This window comes from Anomaloglossus baeobatrachus, chromosome 1 (genome assembly GCF_048569485.1).
Source record: "Anomaloglossus baeobatrachus isolate aAnoBae1 chromosome 1, aAnoBae1.hap1, whole genome shotgun sequence".
Taxonomy (NCBI): domain Eukaryota; kingdom Metazoa; phylum Chordata; class Amphibia; order Anura; family Aromobatidae; genus Anomaloglossus; species Anomaloglossus baeobatrachus.
In genome coordinates, this window is record NC_134353.1 from 361,639,958 (window position 1) to 361,659,959 (window position 20,002).

A 20,002-nucleotide genomic window follows, 5' to 3' on the forward strand; every position below is an offset into this window, starting at 1 on the left:
TTACTCACCCTGTTATAGATGTCTATACATTTGATATAAGTGGGCTAATATAAGATCACACTAACCATCACCCACATTTATGTCCATTCTATATGATCATGGATAATTCCGGTGAACAGTTTCTAAGCATGCACCAACGGGTCCTAATGATTTTAGCTATTTCCCCCACTCTCTTCCCCATTAGTGTACACCACTGGTATTCTTTTCTATTCAGGAGTATAGTTATATCAGTTTTCTCTGATTTTTCTTTCTGACCATGTAAGAGTTTTGCTAGATAGCCCCTTTTGCTAACATTTTTTTTATTGTCATATTATACACACCTACATTGTAACACTATTTTTATAGGTAGAATTAACCTATAGGGGTTTAGTCTCTTGTTGTCTTGTTCTTATATATCACCCATGCACCCAAAACTGTATGTTGCTACTAACTAATGTTAACTTAATGGGCTCATCCATTTTGTTCAGAAAGTCCTAAAAATGCAGTAATCCTTGTTCTCCCTGCCAAAGAAGGAAGCCATCATCTACGTATCGCCACCACCTCAACGCCTTACCAATGTGGTGGGACACATGAATAAAGTCCTCCTCCAATACTGCCATCATCAAATTAGCATAAGCAGGGGCCATGTTGGCCCCCATTGCAGTACCCATTTGTTGAACATAATATTGATTTCCAAATAAAAAAAAAAGTATGCTTTAACTCAAGCTAACAATGTGATAAACAAACATTGACTTTCTTCTGTAAAATCCGTAATCTTTTCTTCACCCTGTTAATTCCCCTTTCATGGTCAAATGACACCAATAAAGCATTCATCCAATTCCACTCCCTTTAATTTTACCCCAAAAATTTGTTGTGTCTGGTATATAAGACCATGAACTCCTTGTTAACAGACTCAATATTTTAACTAAAAACATAGCCACCTTACTTGATAATGAATCCACCCTCGAAACAAAAAGACACCCTGGGTTGGTCAGTGACTAACGAACCTTGGGTAATATATACAACATAGATGTAGTTGGTTGTTCAATAAATAAATATTTAAATAGATCTTTATCAATAAGGTTATTATTCATCGCACTCTGCAGGATACTCTTTAAGATGTTTAAAAACTCACATTTAAGATCCCTGTCCCTTTTTCTCATGTATGTCCATATCCTTTAACTATGAGTTTCTGAAATCTATCTATCCTTATTCATGATGACAATAGCACCACCTTTATCAGCTGGCTTCACAATTATTTTCAATATTTCTATATCGTGTTGCACAGCCGTAATAAGCCTCTATCACACGGACGTTTATTGCTGGTACAAAACTTTTTTTTTAATATATATAAAGGGAAACCTGTTGTAAATTTAGTTAACTCATATACTGTATATTTTAGGAATGGTTATATGAGTCACAACCAGTTTTTTCATTTTAAAGATCTAAAAACAAAAAATGCAAATTTAGTTGGAGCTAATTGACATGTATACTTGGACTAAAAGTCAAGCCCTTATTTAATACTAACAATTGAGAGAGTCCGTTAACTCCTTAGAGGAGATGTTTAGCACATGTCCTATTTGTTCTTGTCATCTGTCTCTTGGGTTGTGATTTGTTTCCTTCCATTTCTACCTTCTGTTGCATGTGGTACCTCTTGCCACCTTTTCATCCGCTAATCTCTCTTGATGTGTTGGATCCATAGCTAATGGGATTAAAACCATTAAAATGTGGAGATACTATATCCTTCTTATTCTCATATCCATTATTATGAAAAGCATCTTTCTTCCTCCAGGGTGTTTTGCTACCCTCTTTTCTCTGACGCCTCATTGGGGGACACAGGACCATGGGTGTTATGCTGCTTATCCATAGGAGGACACTAAGTAGATGCAAAGATGTTAGCTCCTCCCCTGCAGTATACACCCCCTGGCCTAGCCAGGCTACGTCAGTTTTAGCTTAGTGTCTATAGGAGGCACATCTCTGCAGACTACTGCAGCAAGAATTTTTTGTTTTCAGAAGGCGACGGTTCCTTTGGGGACCGATTTTCCAAAACCATCGACAGGCGGGAACGCGGAGTGTCGCCTCCCCGTACCCCCTCCTGCGACGCTGGATCCTGGGCTGTTACTCACTGGACGACAGGTCTCATGGCACTGATTTTCCAGAGCCCAGAGCAGATGAAAACTTCCTCAGTCCCTCTTGCAGACTCTGAGTTGGTACATGCTCCGCACTAGCGAGACCAGACTGCCATCTCCACAGGAGCTGAGGTGAGATTATTCCGATTTTTCCAGAGCACATGAAAAACTTCCTCAGTCCCTCTTGCAGACTCTTGAGTTGATACACACTCCGCACCAGTGTGACCAGGCAGCAGGCTTCAGACTGCCATCTCCACAGGAGTTGAGGTGAGATATTTCTGATTTTTCCAGAGCCCCAGAGCAGATGGAAAAACTTCCTCAGTCCCTCTGGCAGGGTCTGAATTGATACACGCTCTGTGACCAGGCACAGCAGACAGGAATTGGAGCAAAGGTCACACTGACTGGATTGGGCTGATTGCAGACTCCTGCATAGCATTCCACCTGTGGCGGAGGGAGGGGACAGCTCCCAGGACTCAGTGCAGCCACAGCTGCGGTACACTTATAGAGTTTTTTCTGTCCACCATTGTTGTGCAGGGCTGGAGGGGGGAAGGGGAGTCCCTTCCCACCATTTTTTTTGTTTATTATATTTTCTCATGCCTTCTTGTCAGAGCTAAGCCCCGCCCCTCCGACACTCGATAAGCCATGCCCCCTCACCAAAGCGCGCGTAACCCTCCTCACACAGGATCTGCAGAGCATTACTCCCTTTGGCTTCCTCCTTCCCACAGGAACTGGGACACAGGAGGAGGGGGGAATGGCCATCAGGCTCTGGGTGAGTTATATCCTCACTTGCACATTAGCTGTGCAGAGCATTGCTCCCTCATTACAATCAGAGTTTGTGGCTCCATCAGCCAGAGGCTGCAGTCACATGTTTTATGCCCTGCACAACTACAGCACCAACTATAAGACTTTTAATGCATCCTGCCACGCTGAGCTACTAGGGGATGATAGCACCTCTTCCTTCTGTGAGTCCGGTGCCCCTGTAGCTCCCCCCCCGCCACCACCGCAGCAACCGCTGCCAGCCCAGAGCCTACGGCTCCCAGTCCCCCGGAATGGGCACAGTTCTCAGAACCTGGGCTGGCTATGCAACATCGTCCTCACACCCCTCGGGGCCCCTGGACAGAACGCAGCCTGATGACACCTCTATAGAGGGTCCTTCTGATAAGAATCAGCCCTCTGCTTCACCGGTTGCAGATCAGAAAAAGGGCATGACTCCCATGGTTCTCCCTCTGGGGTACACAGATGGGGTTCTCCCACGTGTTCCGTGGTCTCTGAGGAGCCGGAGGAAGGGGAATGATGTTTGTACCGGGAAGATTCCTTGGTTTCAACCTCCCCGAGCGATCAAGCTGCGATGGACTCCCTTATTGCAGCAATCAACCAAAACTCTGCATGTGGAAGATCTCCCATTCACTACTGACCCTGCGGTCTCCTTTATAAGGGTGAAGAAACCTCAAAAAAAAAGTTTTTTGACGCCGCTTCGGTATCTGTAAACTCATGGAGTCCCGGTACCCCTTTGGCTTAGCTGTCTCTAAGGGCTGGGCCAATCCGGCCTCAGTGGACCCTCACCTGGCTTCCGCCTGCCTGAAGGACCCTCCTGTCTTTTACTTGATGGATCCTCCTTCAAGGACCCGACGGACAGACAAGTGGAGCAGCTCGATCGCGCCGCCTTGAGGCTTCGGGTCCCTCTCCCCTTCCGTGTGGGTCGCACAGGCACCAGGACTACCAGTTTCCCTCAGACCCTCACAGATGTAACAGTTCACATTGCTGCGGCGGCAGAGTACCTCATGCAGGCCTCCCTCGACGCTGCTACCTGCGCAGTTATTGCCGCCTCAAATACCATAGCCATCTGTAAGGCCCTCTGGTTCCGATAATGGAGAGTGGACTCGGTCTCTAAGAAGCCTCTCACAGTACTCCTTTCCAGACCAATGGTTTGCCGATCGTCTGGACAGGCTCTTTTTGTGTCTGACGCCATGGGAGGAAAAGAGTACCTCCTTCCCCCAACTCTAGCACAGTATGTTTTTTACTAGACATGCAGGGTCCGACCTTATCAGCCCTCCCCGAGTCCACCTCGTCCTGACAGTCTAGACAAAGACCGAGGAGTCTCGTCCTCCTCCATCCAGGCTGCCGCCTCAGACCCCAAATGGGTGCGATACCTTGTGTCTTCTGGTTACATTGAATTCCGAACCCGATCCCCTGGTCAGTTTTTTCTCTCAAACCCCCCCAAAGGCTCCAAAACACCGCGAGACCTTCTCCTCAGCGATCCCCTCCCTCCAAACGGCGGGGGTGATGGTACCTGTTCCGGATGGCGAGAGGTTCAAGGCCTTCTATTCCAACCTCTCGTGGTCCCCTAAAAAGGACGGGTCAGTTCGACCCATCCTAGACCCCTAACACCTGAGAAAACATGTGCACGTAAGGAGATTCAGAATGGAATTCCTAGGGTCCATTTTTACCTTTATGGTCGAAGGAGAATTCCTTGCCCCCCTAGCTATCAGGGACGCGTACCTGCACATACCCATCGCTCCAGCTCACCAAAAGTTCCTCCACTTCGCTGTTCAGGACTTCTTTTTTTTTTTCTCATTTGTAGCCCTACCATCGGCTTTGCCACAGCACCAAGGGTCTTAACAAAGGTCATGGTGGCCGCCATGAGTGCCCTTCACGCCAAGAGAGTGGCTGTTCTGCCTTGCTTGGATGACCTCCTCATCAAGGGCTCAACCAGCGTCCGGATCTCTGTGGGCACTCTATCCCGCTTAGGACGGCTTCTGGCTCCAGTCAAATCATCCCCGATCCCGTCAAAATTCGTCACCTCTCTGGGCATGTCCCTGGACACCCTTCGGGGCTTGATATTTCTCCCTCAAGACAAGGCGACCACTCTACAACAAGCGGTACACTGCCTTCTACATACTCCTCTCGCTCCATACAATTCAGTATGAGAGTGCTAGGTAGGATATCAGCGGCTATAGAGTCAGTGCTGCTCGCTTAGCCACACCACCGCCCACTGCAGCTTGCGCTTCTAGCTGCCTGGGACAAGAGCCCCTTTTCCTTGGACGAACTTTTCACCTGACACCTTCAGTCAGGTATGCGCTTTGCTGGTGCCTTCAGTCCTCTTCCATATCGAGAGGGAGTTTTTCTCCCCCAAGTGGACTGGCTACTCCTGACTACGGACGCCAGCCTCTTAGTCTGGGGAGCAGCGCACTGGCTCCACACTGCTTGGGGACGTTGGACGCCCCAGGAGTCTTCCCTTCCCAGAAATCATCCTGAAAATCAGCGCGATCTTTCTCGCGCTCAGGTCATTCCCCCTTCTGCTAGCAGGTCGTTTGATTCGGGTCCAATTGGATAATGCAACAGCTGTGGTCTAGATCAATCTGCAGGGAAGTACCAGCAGCAAGACAGCTTATCTCGAGGTCCTCAGGATCTTCACCTAGGCCGAATCGACGGGGGTCTGTGTTTTCAGCGTTACACATACCGGGAGTAGAGAACTGGGCGGCGGACCTTCTAAGTCGCCAAGGCCTGGCCGCCGGAGAGTGGTTTCTCCACCCAGAAGTGTTCCCACACATCTGCACTCGCTGGGGTACACCAGACGTGGATCTAATGGCCTCAAGGTTGAACGCAAAGGTACCTGCGTTCTTAGCCAGGTCACGTGATCCACAGTCCATCGGCGCGGATGCTCTAGTCTCCTGAAGTCGCTTCCGTCTACCTTACATGTTTTTCGCCTCTGCCCCTGCTGCCACGAGTAATCAGGAAGAACAAGGAAGAAGGAGTCCCGGTGATACTAATAGCACCGGACTAGCCCAGGTGCGCCTGGTATGCCGAATTAGTACAATTGCTTATGGCGCCTCGTAAGCATCCTAGACCTGCTGACCCAAGGGCCCATTTCCCATCAGAACTCCAGAGCCCTGAAGCTGACGGCCTGGCCATTGAGACCTGGACTTTAACAAGAGCGAGATTCTCTCCCGTGGTCATCTCCACCATGTACAGTGCCCGAAAGCCGACCTTCATCCCGTATTTACCACCGTACGTGGAAAACTTTCCTTTCCCAGTGCAGGGAATCTAATGTCCAACCTATGCCTCTGGCGATCCCCAGAATTCTTGATTTTATTTTTGCAGTCAGGGTGCAAAAGGGGTTGGCCCTCAGCTCCCTTAAGGGGCAGGTTTCATCTCTCTCAATATTCTATCAATACCACCTAGCTTGCAATCTGCAAGTCTAGACTTTCCTCAAGGGCGTTTCCCATCTAGTTCCCCCGTACAAAGGGTCGCTGGACCCATGGGACCTCAATCTCGTTTTGGACGGTATCCAGAGGTCCCCCTTTGAACCTCTTAAGGAATCTTCTCTTGCTCTTCTCTACTGGAAGGTAACATTCTTAGTGGTGATTACGTCCATCAGACACGTTTCGGAACTGGCAGCACTCTCTTGCCGCGAACCCTTTCTGATCTTTCATCAGGACAAGGTGGTTCTACGCCCCCTTCCGGATTTTCTTCCGAAGGTTACTTCCACGTTTCATATGAACGAGGACATTGTTCTGCCTTCCTTTTGTCCCCCCAGTCCATAGGGTGGAAAGGTTCCTATATTCGCTAGACCTTGTGAGGGCTCTCAGATATTACGTACCCAGGACAGCCCCTTTAGGAACATGGACTCCTTGTTCGTCATTCCTGAAAGGCATAAGAAAGGAGAGGCAGCTTCATAGGCAACGCTGGCTCGCTGGCTTCGCTCTGCGATCCAGGAGGTCTACCACTTGAAACTCTAGCCCATTCCTAGTGGGCTGCGGACTCATTCCACGCGAGCAGTTGGCGTCTCTTGGGCATCAGGCTTCAGTAGAACAGGGGTGTAAGGCTGCGACCTGGTCTTGCCTACGTACTGTTTCAAAGCATTGCTGAGTCCATACCCAGGCTTCGTCTGAGGCGAACCTAGGTAGGAAAATTCTTTAAACAATAATGGAGCACCTATCTCAGTAGGTGCTCCTGGCTATCTGGGACTGGTTCCTAGTCTTTGGGTTGCGTTGTTTGTTTACCCACCCAGGGACTGCTTTAGGACGTCCCATGGTCCTGTGTCCCCCAATGAGGCGTCAGAGAAAAACGTTTTTTTGTGTACTCACCGTAAAATCGTTTTCTCTTAGCCATCATTGGGGGACACAGCACCCTCCCTGTTGCCCTGTTGGGCCTTAGCTTTTTTCTCTCTCAGTACTATTTTGTTATGAGGCCTCACTCACATCTTTTGTTACTTGTTCTCCTACTGCTTGTGTACTAAAACTGAAGTAGCCTGGCTGGGCCAGGGGGTGTATACTGCAGGGGAGGAGCTAACATCTTTGCATCTACTTAGTGCCCTCCTATGGATAAGCAGCATAACACCCATGGTCCTGTGTCCCCCCAATGATGGCTAAGAGAAAACGATTTTACGGTGAGTACACAAAAATCCGTTTTTTGCCAATTACGGTATTCCCCACTTCATAATCCTCCAAAGCGGTGTTCCATTTTGGCATGTCATCTCAAGACCCATACGCAATTTTGTTACTCGTGTTCTGACTGAGTCATTAAATACATCCAACTCCTCAGTTTTCAGATGAATCCTCAATTTCCTTTCTGTTTCTGCCACATTTGTTTCTGGGTTACTTGTTGCAAAAATTAATTGTTTAAAAGAATAACATTCGCAGCATTGGATATAAGGCTAAAACGGGAGCAGAAAAATGAATTACCCATAAACATATTCGGTAAGATAGTTGATCTCAACCCCCGTTAGGAGGCGGTGATTGAGACACTGCACTAGGAAAACACTCAGGTACACAGCAGTGACAGCACCACCCCTGAAATGAGCGTCACTGATGACGCTTCATTTCAGGAAGGGGCAAAGGCTGTGACAGTGAACACAGCCTCTACCCCCTAATGACACTTTAAATATCCCAGAATGCACTGGGGTATGCAAACAAATCATCATCAGACAGGAAATAGAAAACCCCCCCCACAGGAATGATAGGGAATTTTAAAAGCAAGTACATTAGAAAATAGCTTAGATTATGGGACTAAATAAATTGGAAGTTAGGAGAAAAATGTTTTGCTTTTGGATTATCTCTTTAACCCCTCAGGTGCGTCACAGGAATTAAAGCAATGTGAAAGGAAAAAATGAATTTTTTTCATTTTTGCCTAGGGTAACAGGAGAAAATTCGTCATATAATTTGCTGTGAAATTTCTCCTTAGTATGCCGATACCCCATATGAGGTAGAACATTTCTCTTTGTGTGCATGGCAGGGCTTGGACGGGGAGGAGCGCCATTTGACTTTTGGAACGTAAAATTAGCTGGGATAGCAGATGCTATGTCACCCCCAACAAGTGAACCCCTTCAAGGAATTTATCTAGAGATGTGGTGGGCACCTTGAATCCTCAGGTGCGTCACATAATTTTATAATGTTGTGCCATGAAAATAAGAAACTACATTTTTACCCCAAAAATGTCGCTTTAGACTTTATTTTTCATTTTCACAAGGGTTGCGGGAGAAAATGCACTGTGCAATTTGTTGTGCAATTTCTCCTGAGTATGCCAATTCCCCACATGTGGGGGAAAACTTTTGTTTGGGCATACCGCAGGGCTTAAAAAGGAAGAAGCGCCATTAGACTTGGAGCAAAGATAGCGGACGCCATGTTGTGTTAGAAAAGCGCTTGTTGTGCCTGAGCAGTGGAAATTCCCCATCCTCCCACAACTGACCCCATTTGGGAGACTACACCGTCAATTTATGTAAAGGTGTGGGGACCATCTTGAACCTGCAAGTGCTTCACAGAAATTTATAATATAATTTTAAGCCATGAAAATAAGAAATTACATTTTTCCCACAAAAATGCTGCTTTAGCTCCAACTTTTTCAATTTTACAAGCGTAACAGGAGAAAATGAACCATACAATTTATGGTACAATTTGTGCTGAGTGCACAAATACACTACATGTAATCGAAAACTACTTTGCATGCTCTGCTCAGTGGTAAGGTAAGGAGTGCCATATTGGAGTATACATTTTGTTGTTATGGTTTGCGGGTGCCATGTCAATTTGGTTGAGCCCCTGAGGTGCCAGAACAGCAGAACTCCCCATAAGTTACCACATTTTATAAAATCCACCCCTAAATGAGTTAATCTAGTGGGACAGTGATCATATTGATAGCACAGATCTGCCACATAATTTTATACCATTGGATAGTGAAGAAACGATAATTACATTTTTACCACAAAAATTTACTTTTAGCTCCAGATTTTATATTTTCCCATGGTTAAAAACAGCAATAAAACTTGTCACAATTTCTGCTGAATGTGGCAATACCCCACATGTGGCAGTACAGTACTACATAGTGTAACACCCATACCGGCAGCTGAGTCTTCAGTGGGTACCTTCTTCAGTCCAGTGGACCCACTAATACAGTGCTCGCCCTGAGAGCATAACACATAGCTGCATGGCAGAGCACTGGAGGGAAGCAATGCTATTTGACTTTAGAGCACAGATTTTCTTAGAATAGTTTGTGGATTCCATATACAGAGCCCCTAAGTACCAGAAGACCAGAATCCCCTGCAAGTGACCTCATTTTGGAAATTACACCCCTCTGGAAATTTATCTACAGGTGTAGTGATGATTTTGACTCTGTTTTTGTTTTCCAGAAACAAGCAGCAATGGATATTGCTGAGTGAACATTTCAAATCTATTATTGCAGTGCCAAGTATGTTGTAGAGCCCATACATTGTAGTTGCCATAGATTATGTCCAGCTCGTACTTCTGGAAACACGCACCTGGTAAATTGTAAATTAAGCGTGCTCTCCTCACTATAAAAATGTCAAACATGTAGAGTATAAATGTGGTTTAGAAACACTGATTTCAGAGCACAGAATTCACTGGACTTCTTTGATTTCCTTTGGGGGGGAGCCATTTCGCTTTTCCAAAGCCTTTATGTTACCAGTACTTTAGAAACCCCCATAACCTAAGTGGAGACTTTGTTGTGTTTTTTGTTTTTTTTTATGGATTGAATTGAAGCTTTTATTGGGGATATTTTACATAAAATTTTGGATCACAGTTATCCTGTGTTCTACACTGAGTACTTACATCAGAGTTTCCATCTTAATCACCAAATTATGTGATTCAGATGACACCAAGGGATCTATTCACTAGAATGAGTCAGCAGTGTTACTATGGACTGCGTCCGCCCTGTGATCAGTGATGTTCTTTTTTTAGAAGTGCACAAAACTGGAGTCGACTGCGCTTTAATGCATGCTTAAAATTATAGATACTATTGGATCATAGAACAGAGACAATCCACAGTATCTCCATCTGCCTCATTATAGGGAATCTTCTATCGGTGATTCTGTTTGGATCACGTAGTTGAGAGATTTACACACAAACCACAGTGCAAGTGCTTAGCATAGAGCACAGGATAAATGTGAGGTGAGCCCCATTGTGATTTTTGACAATAAAAGACAGTACCACTCTGTAATGCTAAAGCATGAAAATTATAAATGTAAGAATATAGATATGCATTACTGCTAAAGGAAATCTAAGAAAAAATTTGAGATATTTAGCATACAAATGGCCATTTCTATATCTGCCCTGGTACCAACATCAAGGCATATCTTTTAATACTGAGCACCTATACTGAGCTGATGCCTCTCTCTGTGTTTAAAAACCTCCATGTGTATGGGAAAGTAAGAACCTGCTACTAGAGAATAAAATCACCTATGGCTAATGGGGGAGGGGTGCACAGACAGAAGGCATGACCCCATAATCTACACAAAAAGACTAACGGCACTCCTGAATAGTGATTGTAATTGGAATTTAAGTTTTTTATTTATTTATAGAATTAATCAAGTCTTTCCTTTTTGAATGAAACATCTAAATCATGGAAGAAGAATTCATTAATATACAATTATGGGCATCTGATGCATTAACATTGGATAACTATGATTACTCTTGAAGATCTCAGTCTATTATTCAAGTGGAGTGGTGATTCTGAAGATAGGGCTATTCAGCAATCGTACATATATTCACACGTGTGTCCACTGTATATGCTACACTTGTCATCACCACAGCTGTACTTTATTAGTCATAAATTCAAATTAAGATAAAAAAAGGTATATGTACAGTATGTATTATGTATAATCAATATTTATATTAATATTTTTATTATATTTAATGTTTGTAAGCACGTTTTATCAATTTTATTTCATTGTCAGTCCTAACAAATCTATCATGGATTATTATATTTTTATTAACTATCATGTCACAATAACTAGGCATTGCCACTTCAATAATTATTATTTATGCATTGCTGCAATTTTATGTGTATATATATATATATATATATATATATATATATATACTAGAAGGTGGCCCGATTCTACGCATCGGGTATTCTAGAATTTACGTATTGTGTAGTTCATGTATGATTTTTGTTATATATATATATATATATATATATATAGATGTTGTTGTGTGTAGTTACCAAGTGTTTGTGTAGGGCGCTGTACATGTTCTGGGTGTGGCGGGGGGTGAGAGCGGTGTTGTATGTGTGTTGCGTGTGTTGCGTTGTTTGTGGAGCGCTGTGTGTCTGTAGCGTTGTGTGTGTGTGTGTGTTGTGCGGTTTGTGTGTGTGTGGTGTGTTTTGGGGGGAGGTATGTTTTGAGCAATGTGTGTGTTGTGTGGTATGTGCGTATATTTGTGTGTGCTGCGGTGTTTGTGTGTTGGGTGTTGTGTGTGTGCAGCGTTGTCTGTGTGTGTGGGTGTCTGTGTAGGGCGTTGTTTGTGGTTCCCAGTGTGTGTGTGTTGTGCAGTGCGCGTGTGTGTGTGTTGGGGGGAGGTGTGCACCTCCCATCGTGCTCCATCCCCCATGCTGCGCACCCCCCATCGTGCTGCATCCCCCATGCTGCGCACTCCCAAACGTGCTCCATCCGCCATGCTGCGCACTCCCAAACGTGGTCCTTCCGCCATGCTGCGCACTCCCAAACGTGCTCCATCCGCCATACTGCGTACTCCCCATCGTGCTCCATCCCCCATGCTGCGCACCCCCCATCGTGCTCCATCCCCCATGCTGCACCAGCATCAGCCTCTCTGCCCGCAGCATCAGCCTCTCTGCCCGCAGCATCAGCCTCTCTGCACACAGCATCAGCCTCTCTGCACACAGCATCAGCCTCTCTGCACACAGCATCAGCCTCTCTCCTCCCAGCATCAACCTCTCTCCTCCCAGCATCAGCCTCTCTCCTCCCAGCATCAGCCTCTCTCCTCCCAGCATCAGCCTTTTCTGTCCCTAGCATCAGCCTCTCTCCTCCCAGCCTACCCCAGTCTCAGCCTCCCTCAGCATCAGCCTCTCTTCTCTCAGCCTCCCCCTCCCAGCCTTCCCCAGGATCAGCCTCTCTCATCCCAGCATCAGCCTCTCTCCTCCCAGCATCAGCCTCTCCTCTCTGTCCCCAGCATCAGCCTCTCTCCTCCCAGCCTTCCCCAGCATCAGCCTCTCTCCTCCCAGCCTCTCTCTCTTCCCAGCCTCCCCCAGCATCAGCCTCCCCCAGCATCAGCCTCTCTCCTTCCAGCCTCCCCCAGCATCAGCCTCTCTCCTTCCAGCCTCCCCCAGCATCAGCCTCCCTCTCCCAGCCTTCCCCAGGATCAGCCTCTCTCCTCCCAGCCTCCGTCCTCCCAGCCTCCCCCAGCATCAGCCTCCCCCAGCATCAGCCTCTCTCCTTCCAGCCTCCCCCAGCATCACCCTCTCTCCTTCCAGCCTCCCCCAGCATCAGCCTCCCTCTCCCAGCCTTCCCCAGGATCAGCCTCTCTCCTCCCAGCTTCCGTCCTCCCAGCCTTCCCCAGCATCAGCTTTCCCCTCCCAGCCTCCCTCAGCATCAGCCTTCCCCAGCATCAGCCTCTCTCCTCCCAGCCTCAGCCTCTCTCCTTCCAGCCTCCCCCAGCATCAGCCTCTCTCCTTCCAGCCTCCCTCAGCATCAGCCTCCCCTTCCCAGCCTTCCCCAGGATCAGCCTCTCTCCTCCCAGCCTCCTTCAGCATCAGCCTTCCCCTCCCAGTCTCCCCCAGCATCAGCCTCCCCCTCCCAGCCTTCCCCAAGATCAGCCTCTCTGCTCCCAGCCTCCTCCAGCATGCCGTGCTCCTCTGCCGACACTCACACACACCCGATCGCATACACTCACACACACAACCGATCGCATACACTCACACACACAACCGATCGCATACACTCACACACACCCGATCGCATACACTCACACACACCCGATCGCATACACTCACACACACAGACACTGACGAAATCGCACATACGCGCTCACACTCACAACATCCGGAGATACCACATGCTTCTGGCCATGTGATCCTCCGTCAGGTCCTGGAAGGTCACAGCAGCACAGTATCGAGGCCGAGAAGCAAGCGATATCGCCGGATGCTGTGAGTGTGTGGATGCGATGTGATGTGTGTGTGAGGTGTGTGTGAGGTGTGTGTGAGAGTGAGTGTGATCTGATGTGTGTGTATGTGTGTGTGTGTGCTGTTATGTGTGTGCGTGTGGATCTTCCGCCGCTGCAGGACCTTGATGCGCTTGTAACCATGCTAGCATGGTTACCAGCTGGAGTACAGTACAGTACTCACCTGGGAGTCGTGGCTCCGTGACAGCCGTGTCAGTTCGGGGAATGCGCGGGGGGGGGGAGGGGGGGGGCCAGAGCTAGCGTGCATTGTGTGAGGGGGCGGGGCGTGGCGTGGCCGAATTGCCAATGCCTGCAGGGTGCCGGGGCGAGAGGCCAATCTGTGGGGGGGCGAAGCCTGGGCGAGCGGCTGGCCAATCCGTGTGGGGGCGCAGCCTGGGCGAGCGGCCAATCCGTGTGGGGGGGCGGGGCCATGGCGAGCCCAGCGGCCAATCAGCTTTGTGTCACCGTAAGGACACAATTTTGGAGCATGACAGACAGACAGACAGACAGAATAAGGCAATTATATATATAGATATATATATATATATATGCACTGCCACTCCAATTCTGAATTTAGTGTCAATTTATATCAAATTCTATGATGAGCTATTCATGAGACAGAAGAGCACCTTCAGTAACCGGCTAGTCCTTCTGAGGTGTAAGAAGGAAAAATATAGGAAATAATTTGTGCCAACTGCTATGGGAATGTACAACAATAACATTAGTGTTAAATCATCAAGGTGAATGTTTACTTCTTTATTTCTTTTACTTTCCTGTTTACCCACTGTGTATGACCTAATCTAATGTATAATGTTCTTCTGTCAACTCTACTGTCTTGTCAATTAAGTAAGTCATGTTATTATTTAAGTTGTGCTGCTGTGATACCATAATTTCCCACGGGATCAGTAAAGTGTATCGTATCGTATCGTAAATTCTAATGATCAGACTTATAATACTAAGATCTAGTTAATATTTATGTCCCCAGTGTATGCATCATATAATTTTGCCCCATTTATCTTTCTAATGATATCACATCCATTTTAGACATAGTCAGTACATTAATGGTCTCACAATGATAATGCGCATGTCCGAAAATTGTGGACCCGCAACTTCCGCCGAGTGGTATAATGCAGCGCTATGTGACTTCCGTTGTCAGCTGACTAAAGGAACGCAGTGTGTGCTCCACCATCACTGGACGGAAGTTACCTTTACATATGGTGGTATCAGGACTCGAATCAAGTGCCATTCAATAACGGTGAGTACATTTCTCCTTACAGGTTAGCACACCAAATAAAATGAACACTGTCTTCTACCCTGACACGCCCCCCACCCCCCGAAGAAGCAGGGCAAAATGTGCGTTGGGGTGGAGGGACATCAAACAGCCAGCCACAATAAGCATGTACGATTATATAGTTTATATGACTCTTACAACTAGTATGATCCTTAGTGATCGCCTATTACTATTAGTATATGGAATTAATTCAGGAGCACTATGAAATATATTAATTGTACTGATTTATTTACAAACTGCTTTAATTTATATATAGCACTGGGCACTTTATTTCTTCAGCAAACGTGGTTTATAATTATACTCTGTTTTTATAATATATTGATGTATTCATTACACTGTATTATAGGATTGCACTTTGTAATAGTATCATAGTTAATAATATAATTATTCAATCATCTGGCTGTAATTTATTCCATGTCCCTGTCATTATACAGTGGAATTTTTATCTGCCGATTTTTCCCTCACCCTATGACGGCACCACGAGAGAGGATCTGCCCATCAAGGACAGGAAACCTACAGGATAAAAAAGGGCGGTCCTCTCCCCGCCTCAGTTTGGTTTCCTGTCCTTTACATGTCCCTCAGGATTCGGCCCTGGAGGGCCTTTGGTTTTGTTTTTTTTTTGTTTTTTTTTCTCCTTTCCTCAAGATTCCTTACCCGGTCTCAGTGGTCGGTCCTGGCAGTGGCACGGGTCCTGCCTCGATCCGCTCGGGTTCCTGGAAGCGCCATGGCGGACCCCCGGGGGTTGCGACCATGAGCTGGAGCGGGATGCGCCAAGCGGCAGGTGAGATGCAGCAGCTCGGCCAGTGCTTCCCTGTAGGAAGGAGCCTGCTCGGCGGTCGCGTGTGCAGTCCACCGGCGCCACCTTGTGTGTGGCGTGGTGTGGCGTGCTGGTGTTGCGCATGCGCGGCGCACACCGTGACCTGTGCTGACGCCGTCTATGACGCCGGACCCGGAAGTGGGTCAGGAGGCACTGGAGGGGGCTGTGAGCGCCGCGTTCAGTCATAAGAGCTGAGCCTCTGAACTGTGGTATTGCTCCAGTCTTCCTCTCCAGCAGGATGGACAAAGACATGCACCAGGATGAGGAACAATGCTCGGTGCGGAAGTCCTCATCCTCCTCTGCCATTAAAAAGGTGGATAAGCAGTCTCAGTGCCGCAGGAGTGGCTCTGGTTCTGATGAAAGTCTTTCCAGTAAACGTGGAACGTGGTCCAGTAAGCAGACCCGTGAAAGTCTGATGGCAAGGAAGCCTCCAAAGGGAAGTCTTTGGCGATGAAAGCTCCTTCCCCAGACCTGGTACCGGCCCTTCATCTTCTTGTGGTGAGTGATCTTCGGGCATGTGTACCTGTTGGTTAATTATTCTCCTGGTGTTGTGTCTCCCCCCGTCCCTGTCATGACTAGATGAAAAGGCCGAGAAAGTGTACTTCCAAGTCAAATAACAGGGAATGCGCCCTCTGTAACCGGGGACTGGCTCAGTCCTGGACCAATAGGCCCTGCAAGGACTGTATCCAGCAGACCATTTCAGAAGAGACCCCAGGATTTGCCACTGATCTTTGCGCCATAATCCGGTCCGAGGTTCAAAGCTCACTACAGTCCCTGAAAGAGCCTCCTCGTAAGCGACATAGGCATACCTCCTCGGCCTCGGAATGAAGCAAGTCTGAGGAAGAATGTGGATCTTCCGGTTCTGCATCCTCATCCTCTGACAGTGAGGCTGAAGACCACCAGTGCTTCCCTGTAGAAGACACAAGCAAACTGATTAAGGCAGTCAGAGACACTATGAACATTGCAGAGGAGAAACTGCAGCGTTCAGTCCAGGACGTAATGTTTAAAGGTCTGGAACATAGAAAGCTTAGGGCCTTCCTGGTGGTGGACAGGGTACAGGCGTTAATCTCCAGGGAGTGGGAAAAAACGGATAAGAGAGGTTCTCTTCCCGGCGGCTTTAAGCGCAAGTATCCCTTGAGGAAGCAACCTGATCCCACTGGGATAGGGTGCCCAAGTTGGACGTGGCAGTGGCTAAGGCTTCAAAGAAACTTTCTATTCCCTTTGAGGACATGGGATCCTTAAAGGACCCTATGGATAGTAAGGCCGATGTCTTCCTTAAAACTGCATGGGAATCCTCAGTGGGTGCTCTCCGTCCTGCCATAGCGGCTACATGTACTGCAAGATCTTCTCTGCCCATGATGCAAAGGGCTGCGGCATTCCACTCAGATGCTTCTGCGTATTCCTCTAGACTGGCGGCCAAAACACCAGCCCTTTCTAATGCGGCACGTCGGGCCTGTGGTTAAAATGTTGCCCAAGGGATCTACAAGTCAAATCTAAGCTGTGTTCCATTCCCTGTCAGGGCAAGTTTCTCTTCGGATCAGTTCTGGACGATGTGCTTGAGAAGGCTGGGGACAAGAAAAAGAACTTTCCGGCCCCGTCCTTTCCCTCCTCAAACGGTCCTTTCGTAAAAGACAATACACCCGTAAGATCTCACCCAGGAGTAGGAATACGTGGTCAGATCGGAAAAAGGATGATAAGGGTTTCATGTTCAAGGGCCCTTCCCAGTCCAAGAAGTCTTCTCAATGACTCCCTTCCCCAGGTTGGGGGGAGATTAACCTACTTTCTTCCAGCCTGGAAAAGGATTTCATCAAATCCGTGGATAATCAACATCATCCAATCAGGTCTGACGTTCCCATTCCGCAGTCTTCCTCCCAGACGTTTTCTCTTGACATCCCCAAGCTCTTCTCCGGGCGAACAACAAGCTTTAGAGGTGGAAGTGAATGCTCTGTTGCACAAGACAGTCCTGACGGAAGTCCCGGTAGCAGAGATAGGAGAAGGGTTTTACTCCCCTCTTTTTTTGGTACAGAAACCAGACGGCACCTTTCACGTCATTATAAACCTAAAAGGACTGAATAGCCACCTGCAAGTCTTGTCCTTCAAGATGGAATCAATGAAGTCAACAATAAAGTCTCTCTTCCCGGGTTGTCACATGGCTGTCCTGGATCTCAAGGACGCGTATTATCACGTTCCCATATATCCTCGTTTCCAAAAATATCTCAGGGTGGCAGTTCTTGTAGATGGAAAGATAAGACACCTGCAGTACAGAGCTTTGCCCTTCGGCCTGGCGATTGCGCCCAGAATCTTCACGAAGCTCGTCCTGGAAATCATGGCTCACCTACGAGAGGACAAGGTTCTCATTATTCCGTATCTCGACGGCTTCCTCGTGGTAGGGAACTCAGCAAGCTATTGTACTGCCGTCCTTCAGAAAGTCTGCTCCAAATTGGAACATCTAGGCTGGATCTTGAACTTGGAAAAGTCAAGGTTACAGCCAGACACGGTGCAGGTTTTTTTGGGACTTACTTTGGACTCTCTCCTACAAGAGTGTTGTCTCCCACCTTCCAAAGTGGAGAAGATTCTCAGTCTGGTGCAGCATGCAGTGTCAATTCCGTGCATGTCCCTTCGGAGGGCTATGTCTCTCCTGGGCTCGCTGACGTCCACTCTCCTAGCAGTCCTATGGGCCCAGGGGCATACCAGGGACCTCCAGTGGGACATTTTGGAAAATCAGGCGATTCTGGGAGACAGGTTAGACAGATAACACTGCGCTCGGACTTAATCACCTCCCTTCACTGGTGACTGGATTAAACAAATCTCACAAGAGAAGTGCCATGGTCTGCCCCTGTGTCCAGAATTGTAACCACGGATGCAAGTGTGTCCGGATGGGGGGCTCACCTACAGGACCATCCAGTCCAGGGTCTCTGGTCTCTCCAGGAGGCAGCTTCCTCCTCCAATATCAGAGAACTGCTAGCTGTGGAACGGGCATTACTGTGTCTTCTCCCTTCACTGGCAGGGCACCATACACGGGTGTTGTCAGACAATCAGGTGACGGTGGCTTATTTGAACCATCAGGGGGGCACGAGATCCAGGTCCCTTATGACTATAGCCGACAGGATCCTCTTACTGGCAGAAACTCACTTACTGTCTCTGACAGCCGTCCACATCAGAGGGAAAGACAACCACACGGCGGATTTCCTGAGCCGCACTCGACTGAGACAGGGGGAGTGGGCACTCAAACAGTCCGTCTTCGACCTCATCAGAGCCTGGTGGGGGACTCCGGTCATCGACCTTTTTTCCACCAAACAGAACAGTAAGGTTCCTCAATTCTGTTCTCTGAACCCCAGAGAGCACCCGTACGTAGACGCCATGTCAACCAAGTGGGACTTCCCCCTAGCGTATGCGTTCCCCCCGTTAGTTCTCCTCCCATCTGTCCTGAAGAAAATCAGGGACGACAAAGCAAGAGTCATTCTGATTGCTCCCTTCTGGCCAAAGAGACCATGTTTTTTTTGGCTAGTTCAGATGTCCCTTACCGACCCGTGCATCCTTCCGGAGGTTCCGGATTTCCTATGCCAGGGACCAGTGTCCCATCCTCCCACAGTCAAATTGCACATGACGGCATGGAATTTGAGAGGGCATTACTGATCAGTAAGGGGTTTTACCCAAGTTTAGTTTCCACATTGATACGTTGTAGGAAACCAGTGCCCACGAAGATCTACTGCAGAAATTGGAGAAAGTTTTTATCTTCGACAGGTGCTATTGTCACAGGGGAGGTTCCAATCGGTCCCATTTTAGATTTTCTGCAGAGTGGGTTGGACAAAGGGTTGGCGGTTAGTACACTCAAAGTTCAAATCTCCGCATTAGCGGCTCTCTACAATTATGATGTTGTGGGGAACCATTGGGTGGCTAGATGTATCAGAGCCAGTTCTCGTCAGCGTCCTAAACGTATCGTCTCCCTTCCTCCTTGGGACCTTAACCTGGTCTTAGCGACCCTGACAGGTCCTCCGTTTGAACCATTAGACTCCATCACGGTAAAAATGTCACTCCCTTAAAACAGTCCTCCTGGTTGCTCTGACCTCGGCCCGTAGGGTTAGTGATATTCAGGCCCTTTCTATCGACCCTCCGTACACTCAGATATTGGATGATAGAGTAGTCTTGCGACCAGACCCTGCATACCTCCCCAAGGTAGTTTCTAGGTTTCATACTTCCCAGGAAATTGTATTGCCATCCTTTTGCGATAACCCGACACGTGATGAGGAAAAGCGATGGCATTGTCTGAATGTGCGTCATTGTCTCATCCAGTACCTTCTCGTCACTAGTTCCTGGAGGAAGGACAAATCCTTGTTTGCTTCTTTTCAGGGGCATCAGAAAGGGATTAAGGCTTCTAAGA